Source organism: Balaenoptera ricei, chromosome 17, assembly GCF_028023285.1.
Source record: "Balaenoptera ricei isolate mBalRic1 chromosome 17, mBalRic1.hap2, whole genome shotgun sequence".
Taxonomy (NCBI): Eukaryota; Metazoa; Chordata; class Mammalia; order Artiodactyla; family Balaenopteridae; genus Balaenoptera; species Balaenoptera ricei.
This window is the reverse complement of record NC_082655.1, coordinates 6141581-6150512: the sequence shown is the minus strand read 5'-3', so window position 1 is coordinate 6150512 and position 8932 is coordinate 6141581. Positions and strand designations below refer to the sequence as shown.

Below are 8932 nucleotides of genomic sequence, written 5' to 3'. Positions count from 1 at the left end.
CAATAGCAAGATAAATGCTGATCTTATATGTATTTCTTAAATGTTTTTAGACTGGTCTGGAGCCAAGCTCCAATACAGCCGTGCCTTACCATGGGGATGATAATACTCGTTTCCTCACAGATTACGTGTTGACGGAATTGAACTAAATGAGTTATATGAACAATTCTTAGGAAATTATCTTAGAACACTAATTTTGTTAACGATCGCCATTGTTGCTCCTAACAAATAGAGTTTTCCTCACCCCATGTGCAGCATAGTGAGCCTGTGTGTGGAGGGGAGGTTATTGAGGGGGGAAGACACGGGGGTGATGAAAGGTGAGTTATTTGCTATTGATTTATCTGCATTTTTTTCAGAGATGAAGGGAGCTTCACAAGGACGGGGCAGGTGACTCAGCATTTTTGGTCATGCATCTTGCAGGGCTGCTAGGGCATAAGCCCAGAGCACCCGATGGTGATGGGGTTTGTGGATCCAGGAAACCACCCGGAGGCCTGAGCTGAGCGGGTCCCTCTCAGCCCGCTGCCCCCTGCTTTAGTTCACTCACACCTTCACCTCCCCTTCTGAGCTGCATACCCCCAGGTCTCGGGAATGTTTTAGGAACTGGTTCACATTCCTGAGCAACCAGACAGCCTACGGGCTCCATGATCTGGGTCTTGTCACAGAGTCCGGTGGTTCCCCACTTTCCATCCCCTTGTTTGCTCTTAGCAGCTTTTGTGGTAGAACAGTGAGTTAAAAACGAATGAAGACACAATATTTTCTGTGTTGTCCTTGGAGTGAAGAAATTCTCTTTGCCCTTAAGTGCAGCTTGCCTGGGTAAAGGCAAGCATACCCTGCCTCTCAGTTGTCTGATATTTGGGTGGAATTTGCTTTTGTGTATTCTCATTTCATGCTGAATTCTGACTCCTACACACAGAACTCCCTTTAATTGTGCTTTTAGTTTTGCTCGGCTGGGAAGGGCTTTCTCTGCTGCAGAGGTCTGACCAGGACTCCTGCTGGTTTTTTTTTTTTTGGTCCGTTTGTTTGTTTATTTTTTAAATTAACTTTTATTGGAGTATAGTTGATTGACAATGTTGTGTTAGTTTCAGCAAAGTGAATCACTTATACACATACATATGTCCACACTTTTTTAGATTCTTTTCCCAGGTAGGTCATGACAGAGCATTGAGTAGAGTTGCCTGTGCTATACAGTAGGTCCTTATTATCTGTTTTGCATACAGTAGTGTGTATAAGTCAATCTTGCTGTTTTTACCCATTGTTCATGGTGATTAGTTACTAGTATTTCTCTGCTCTGGCCCATCAGTTTTCACACATGTAGTGCCTTAAGTCTACACTTAGGAGTAGTAAACAGAATGTTTTTTTTCTCACTGCTTCAGCCTTCCTCACTTCCTCACCTTAGCTACTAAATACCCCATAGGGGAGCAAAATTTGCTCCCCAAATATCTCTTAGGCATGTAGATTATTTCGAGCTGAAAATTATCAAGACCCCAAAGACTCAGGAAGAACCTTTGACCTTCTCCCTCACTGCCTAAAGAATGTAGATGGAGGACCTGTTCTAGGAAGGGAGCTGTCAGCATAGATCACTACAGCATGAACTAGGTGTGTAGACAGGGAGGAACCTAGCAGAGTCTGCTTGTTAAAATTCCTCTCTGGGTCCCATTGCCTCTGCCTGGCCCAGCAAATATTTGTTTACTGAACATTTGCTTTTCCATCTCCATGTCAATTGCCTTCCTCCTCTTTGACATCCCAAACCGCTACCCCCAATATTCTCCTTTGTCTTTAGCTGAAGTTGGTATTGAAGCTGAAGGTTCTGGCCATTTGTATGAGTTACTCAGTTTTCCTGGGTTTCTCCCATGTATACATGTTATTAAGCCTCTGTTTGGTTTTCTCCTGTTAATCTGTCTCTTGCCAGTTCAATTCTTAGACCAGCCAGAAGAACCTAAAAGGGTGGAGGAACATTGCTTCTTCTCTGACAACCCCTTAGGGCACGGTTGCATCACTGCAGTTCGTGGAGGCTGCTGGTTTTGAAACACTGGCTTACACTCCACTTCCCTCCCCTGGGTACTCAACCCTGCTTCTCAAACGGCCCAAGACCCAACTGGGCAGAGAATTAGAACAGCTTCTGTTTCTAATGACTATTATGAAGAAAAGGCTCCCAACCCCATGCTCACCACTGAAGCCTGGCCTTTGTATCATTGTGACATTCTGTATGAAGTCTGGAGACCATTTGAAGGATAGAGGGGAGCCATGAAAAAGCAAGCAGAGGTAAGAGTCAGGGGGAGACTAGAAGATGCTACGTAGCTCTCTTTAAGATGGAGGAAAGGGGGGACTTCCCTGGCAGTCCAGTGGTTAAGACTCTGCGCTACCAATGCAGGGGGCCCAGGTTCCATCCCTGGTCAGGGAAGTAGATCCCATATGCCATATGGTGCGGGCAAAAAAAAAAAAAAGATGAGCCAAGGAATGTGGGAGCCTCTAGAAGGTGGAAAAGGCGAGGAAACGATTCTCCTCCAGGAGGACACAGCCCTGCTGCCACTTTGACTTCAGCCCAATGAAACCCAATTTGGATTTCTGACCTCCAGAACTGTATAATCATAAATCTGTGCTGTTTTGATACTTTGTTTATCATAATTTGTTACAGGAGCAATAGAAAACCAATGAACTTGTCCCAATCTCTTTTTGCCTGTAAAGATTTTCATTATGTGCCCATTTGTTGTTTCCCACCATAATGCACAGAAGGCAAAGCACATGCCAGTATTGACCTCATAACCATCCTACAATATTGGGGTGATAAAAAGTTTTAAGTTCTTTTTTGCCTCACTTTTCATTTTTTCTTTTTCACATCAGTTTCAAGGCTGACCTATCCACACACCAATCCTTGCTTCTTCTCTATTAGGAAAATTATTCTGCATTACTTGAGATAAATTCAGTGTCTAAACCCAGGATAAATGGAATAACCTCAAGAAATGCTAATATTATTCCATAGTCCTTCTTAAGAACTAACCCCTCATTTACTTTCTTGTTCTCTGTAGAAATACATGTTAATATTTTTTTCCTTCTTCTCCGGCTTCTCCCATTCAGTGCCTGTACTGATTTGGCTTCTTTTGTCCTTCCTTAAATAGTGTGTTTCATGGCTGGGAAAGTCCCAGTTTTTCACATAGCCCTGCGCTTTACACAATGAAAGGGGACTCTATTTTTGCAGCATTTGGGGTCATAGACTTCTGAGATATCCTTGACTTTTTTTCTTTTTAATAATCCACATCTGACTCCTCAATAAATCCTGTTGGCTTGGCTTTGCTTTCATATTTACCCAAATCTGACCAATTTCTCACAACCTCCTCTGCTATCACTAAGCCAGCTTTTGTCTCTTACGTGAATCATCACAACTACTTCCAACTTGCTCTTCCTGCATCCACACTTGCCCCCAGCGCTATGGTGAACCCAGTGGGCTCCTTTAAAATGTGAGTCCCGTTCAGGCCCCTGTTCAGCCTTCCCACTCCTCCACCTCACTCAGGGCAAAGCCACATCTTCAGAGGGGTTTCCACTGCCCTGCACCATTTGGGCCTTCTCCACTTTCCTGACTCACCTTCTACTTCCCTCTCGCCGGCTCTGCAGTGGCCGCAGAGGCCTTCTTGTTCATCCTAGAGCATGTGAAACACGCTTCTGTGTCGGGCGCTCACACTTGCTACTTCATCTTCTCGGCACATTCTTCTCTCAGATACCCATGTGGTTCACTCATTCACTTCTTCCAAGTCTTTGTTCAAATGTCCTCAGTTAGGCCTATGCTGATCACCACATTTAAAATTTCAGCCTCTGTCTGATATCATTACATGTAGAATCTAAAATTAATACAAATGAATGTATATGCAAAACAGAAACAGACTTGCAGATACAGAGAACAAACAAATGGTAACCAGTGGGGAGAGGGAAGTGGAGAGGGGCACATTAGGGGTATGGGATTAAGAGATACAAACTAATATGTATAAAATAGACAAGCAACAAGGATATATTGTGTAGCACGGGGAATTACAGCCATTATCATGTAATAACTTTTAATGGAGTATAATCTATAAAAATACTGAATCACTATGCTGTACTCCTGAAACTAATATTGTAAATCAACCATACTTCAATAAAATAAATAAATAAATAAAATGTCAACCTCTACCATGGCACTTACTTTATTCTGAATAGTATATATGACTTACTTTCATCATATTTATTATCAGAATGCCCCCATAGAGCAAGGACTTTTATCTACTTCTCTTTCACAGTTGTTTTCAATGTCTAAAACAATGCCTGGCATAGAGTAAATGGTAAAAATAAATAAATACACTTTCCCACTCCATACATTTTCCTTGGGCAACACCATCCAGTTTTATATATACTGATCTATATATACTGTTTCCATCTATACTGAACTTTTCCTGATCTTTCTCAACATGGCCTTAAATAAAGGAAAGGCACCACCACTTGCCCAGGTGCCCAAATCAGAAATTAGGAGTTTACATCTATTTCATTCAGCCAGTAAATGTTCATTGCATTCCTCTCTTCTATAGTGCTATAAATCAGAGAAAACTTCGCAGCAAAAAAGAAAGCGAGAATTCTCGCTTTCATGAGCTGATAATTAAGTAGGGGACATCTAATCAGAAAAGACAGGACCACTCAGTGGAGACAATATTTACTTTACATTCTTCCAATTTTCATGTGAGAAGGGCACTTCCTTTGCCAAAAGATTAAAGGATAAGAGTGATAATGACAATAAAGTAATATTACTGACAATATTAGCAAATACTCATATTGCACTGACTGTGTGTCACACTTTACACATACTACATCTAGTGCATATTTTGGTTCACTGAGTCCTCAGAACAACCCTATGAGATGGGTGGTATTTTTGTCCCCATTTCACCAATCTGCAGGCTAAAGAATAAGGAGGTTCCATGGTTTATTCAAGACACAGAGCAAGCTAAGTGCCAGAGCTGGATCTGAACCCAGACAGCCTGGTACCAGGGTCCAACTCTTCACCACTGTAAGAGTGTTCTGTTCCCTTCCTCCCATCAGTCTGTTGGAAATGGAATCAGGTATTTGTTTTTTTTGGGGGGGGGCGTTTGTTTAATACCTTCATCTTATTATTTTATTTTTTAACACCTTTATTGGAGTATAATTGCTTTACAATGGTGTGTTAGTTTCTACTGTATAACAAAGTGAATCAGCTATACATATACATATATCCCCATATCTCCTCCCTCTTGCATCTCCCTCCCACCCTCCCTATCCCACCTCTCTAGGTGGACATAAAGCACCGAGCTGATCTCCCTGTGCTATGTGGCTACTTCCCACTAGCTATCTATTTTACATTTGGTAACATATATATGTCCATGCCGCTCTCTCATTTCATCCCAGCTTATCCTTCCCCCTCCCTGTGTCCTCAAGTCCATTCTCTACATCTGTGTCTTTATTGCTGTCTTGCCCCTAGGTTCTTCAGAACCACTTTTTTTTTTTTTTTTTTTTTTAGATTCCATATATATGTGTTAGCATATGGTATTTGTTTTTCTCTTTCTGACTTACTTCACTCTGTATGACAGACTCTAACTCCATCCACCACACTACAAATAACTCAATTTCGTTTCTTTATATGGCTGAGTAATATTCCATTGTATATATGTGCCACATCTTCTTTATTTTTCAGATTGGTCTGTTTATATTTTCTATTTCTTCCTGATTCAGTCTCGGAGGTTGTGCTTTTTAAAGAATTTGTCCATTTCTTCCAGGTTGTTCATTTTATTGGCATATAGTTGCTTGTAGTAACCTCTCATGATCCTTTGTATTTCTGCAGTGTCAGTTGTTACGTCTCCTTTTTCATTTCTAATTCTGTTGATTTGAGTCTTCTCCCCTTTTTTCTTGATGAGTCTGGCTAATGGTTTATCAATTTTGTTTATCTTCTCAAAGAACCAGCTTTTAGTTTTATTGATCTTTGTTATCACTTCCTTCATTTCTTTTTCATTTATTATTGACCTGATCTTTATGACTTCTTTCCTTCTGCTAACTTCGGAGGTATTTTGTTCTTCTTTCTCTAATTGTTTTACGTGTAAGGTTAGGTTGTTTATTTGAGATTTTTCTTGTTTCTTGAGGTAAGATTGCATTGCTATAAACTTCCTTCTTAGAACTGCTTTTGCTGCATCCCATAGGTTTTGGGTCATCGTGTTTTCATTGTCATTTGTTTCTAGGTATTTTTGGATTTCCTCTTTGATTTCTTCAGTGATCTCTTGGTTATTTAGTAGTGTATTGTTTAGCCTCCATGGGTTTGTATTTTTTACAGATTTTTTTCTGTAATTGATATCTAGTCTCATAGCGTTGTGGTTGGAAAAGATACTTGATACGATTTCAATTTTCTTAAATTTACCAAGGCTTGATTTGTGACCCAAGATATGATCTATCCTGGAGAATGTTCCATGAGCATTTGAGAAGAAAGTGTATTCTGTTGTTTTTGGATGGAATGTCCTATAAATATCAATTAAGTCCATCTTGTTTAATGTGTCATTTAAAGCTTGTGTTTCCTTATTTATTTTCATTTCGGATGATCTGTCCATTGGTGAAAGTGGGGTGTTAAACTCCCCTACCATAAGCAGAAACTAACACACAATTGTAAAGCAATTATACTCCAATAAAGATGTTAAAAAAAAAGTCCCCTACTATTACTATGTTACTGTCGATTCCCCCTTTTATGGTTGTTAGCATTTGCCTTATGTATTGAGGTGCTCCTATGCTGGGTGCATAAATATTTATAGTTGTTATATCTTCCTCTTGGATTGATCCCTTGATTGTTATGTAGTGTGCTTCTTTGTCTCTTGTAATACTCTTTATTTTAAAGTCTATTTTGTCTGATATGAGAATTGCTACTCCAGCTTTTTTTTGATTTCCATTTGCATGGAATATCTTTTTCCATCCCCTCACTTTCAGTCAGTATGTGTCCCTAGGTCTGAAGTGGGTCTCTTGTAGATAGCATATATACGGGTCTTGTTTTTGTATCCATTCAGCCAGTCTATGTCTTTTGGTTGGAGCATTTAATCCATTTACAATTAGGGTAGTTATTGATATGTATGTTCCTATTACTATTTTCTTAATGGTTTTGGGTTTGTTATTGTAGGTGTTTTCCTTCTCTTGTGTTTCCTGCCTAGAGAAGTTCCTTTAGCATTTGTTGTAAAGCTGGATGGGTGGTGCTGAATTCTCTTAGCTCTTGCTTGTCTGTAAAGATTTTAATTTCTCCGTCGAATTTGATGAGATCTTTGCTGGGTAGAGTAATCTTGGTTGTAGGTTTTTCCCTTTCATCACTTTAAATATGTCCTGCCACTCCCTTCTGGCTTGCAGAGTTTCTGCTGAAAGATCAGCTGTTAACCTTATGGGGATTCCCTTGCATGTTATTTGTTGCTTTTCCCTTGCTGCTTTTAATATTTTTTCTTTGTATTTAACTTTTGATAGTTTATGTGTCTTGGTGTGTTTCTCCCTGGAATTATCCTGTATGGGACTCTCTGGGCTTCCTGGACTTGATTGACTATTTCCTTTCCCATATTAGGGGAGTTTTCAACTATAATCTCTTCAAATATTTTCTCAATCCCTTTCTTTTTCTCTTCTTCTGGAACCCCTATAATTCGAATGTTGGTGCATTTAATGTTGTTGTCCCAGAGGTCTCTGAGACTGTCCTCAATTCTTTTCATTCTTTTTTCTTTATTCTGCTCTGTGGTAGTTATTTCCCCTATTTTATCTTCCAGGTCACTTATCTGTTCTTCTTCCTCAGTTATTCTGCTATTGACTCCTTCTAGAGAATTTTTAATTTCAGTTATTGTGTTGTTCATCATTGTTTGTTTCCCTTTTAGTTCTTCTAGGTCTTTGTTAAACATTTCTTGTATTTTCTCTATTCTATTTCCAGGATTTTGGATCATCTTTATTATCATTACTCTGAATTCTTTTTCAGGTAGACCGTCTATTTCCTTTTCATTTGTTTGGTCTGATGGGTTTTTACCTTGCTCCTTCATCTGCTGCATATTTCTCTGTCTTCTCATTTTGCTAAACTTACTGTGTTTGGGGTCTCCTTTTCACAGGCTGCAGGTTCGTAGTTCCCGTTGTTTTTGGTGTCTGCCCCCAGTAGGTAAGGTTGGTTCAGTGGGTTGTGTAGGCTTCCTGGTGGAGGGGACTGGTGCCTGGGTTCTGGTGGATGAGGCTGGATCTTGTCTTTCTGGTGGGCAGGACCACTTCCGGTGGTGTGTTTTTTGGGGTGTCTGTGAACTTATTATGATTTTAGGCAGCCTCTCTGCTAATGGGTCGGGTTGTGTTCCTGTCTTGCTAGTTGTTTGGTAAAGGGTGTCCAGCACTGTAGCTTGCTGGTCGTTGAGTGAAGCTGGGTCTTAGCGTTGGGATGGAGATCTCTTGGAGAGCTTTTGCCGTTTGATAGTACATTGGGCTGAGAGGTCTCTGGTGGACCAATGTCCTGAACTCAGCTCTCCCACCTCAGAGGCTCAGGCCTGACACCCGGCCAGAGCACCAAAACACTGTCAGCCACATGGCTCAGAAGAAAAGGGAATAAAAGAAAGAAAGAAAGAAAGAAAGAAAGAAAGAAAGATAAATAAATAAAATAAAATAAATTTATTAAAATAAGAAATAAAAAAATTATTAAAAATAAAAAATTAATAAATAAAAGAAAGAGAAACCAAACCAAAAAACAAAGTCACCAATGATAACAAGCAGTAAAAACTATACTAAAACAAGCAAACAAACAAACAAAACGGACAGACAGAACCCTAGGAGAAAAGGTAAAAGCAAAGCTTTGTGTGACAAAAATCACACAAAGAAGCATACACATACACAGTCACAAAAAGAGAAAAAGGGAAAAAATAAAAAATAAAAAAAAATACATATAAAAAGAAGAGAGCAACCAAATCAA

General features: G+C 39.7%; 1 non-coding gene across 1 annotated transcript; it reads left to right on the top strand.

Moving 5' to 3' along the window:
• Positions 1 to 2325: 2325 nt before the first annotated feature.
• On the top strand, positions 2326 to 2398 carry TRNAG-ACC (transfer RNA glycine (anticodon ACC)). Its single transcript has one exon. It is a non-coding gene; the product is annotated as a tRNA-Gly (tRNA).
• Positions 2399 to 8932: the final 6534 nt, after the last annotated feature.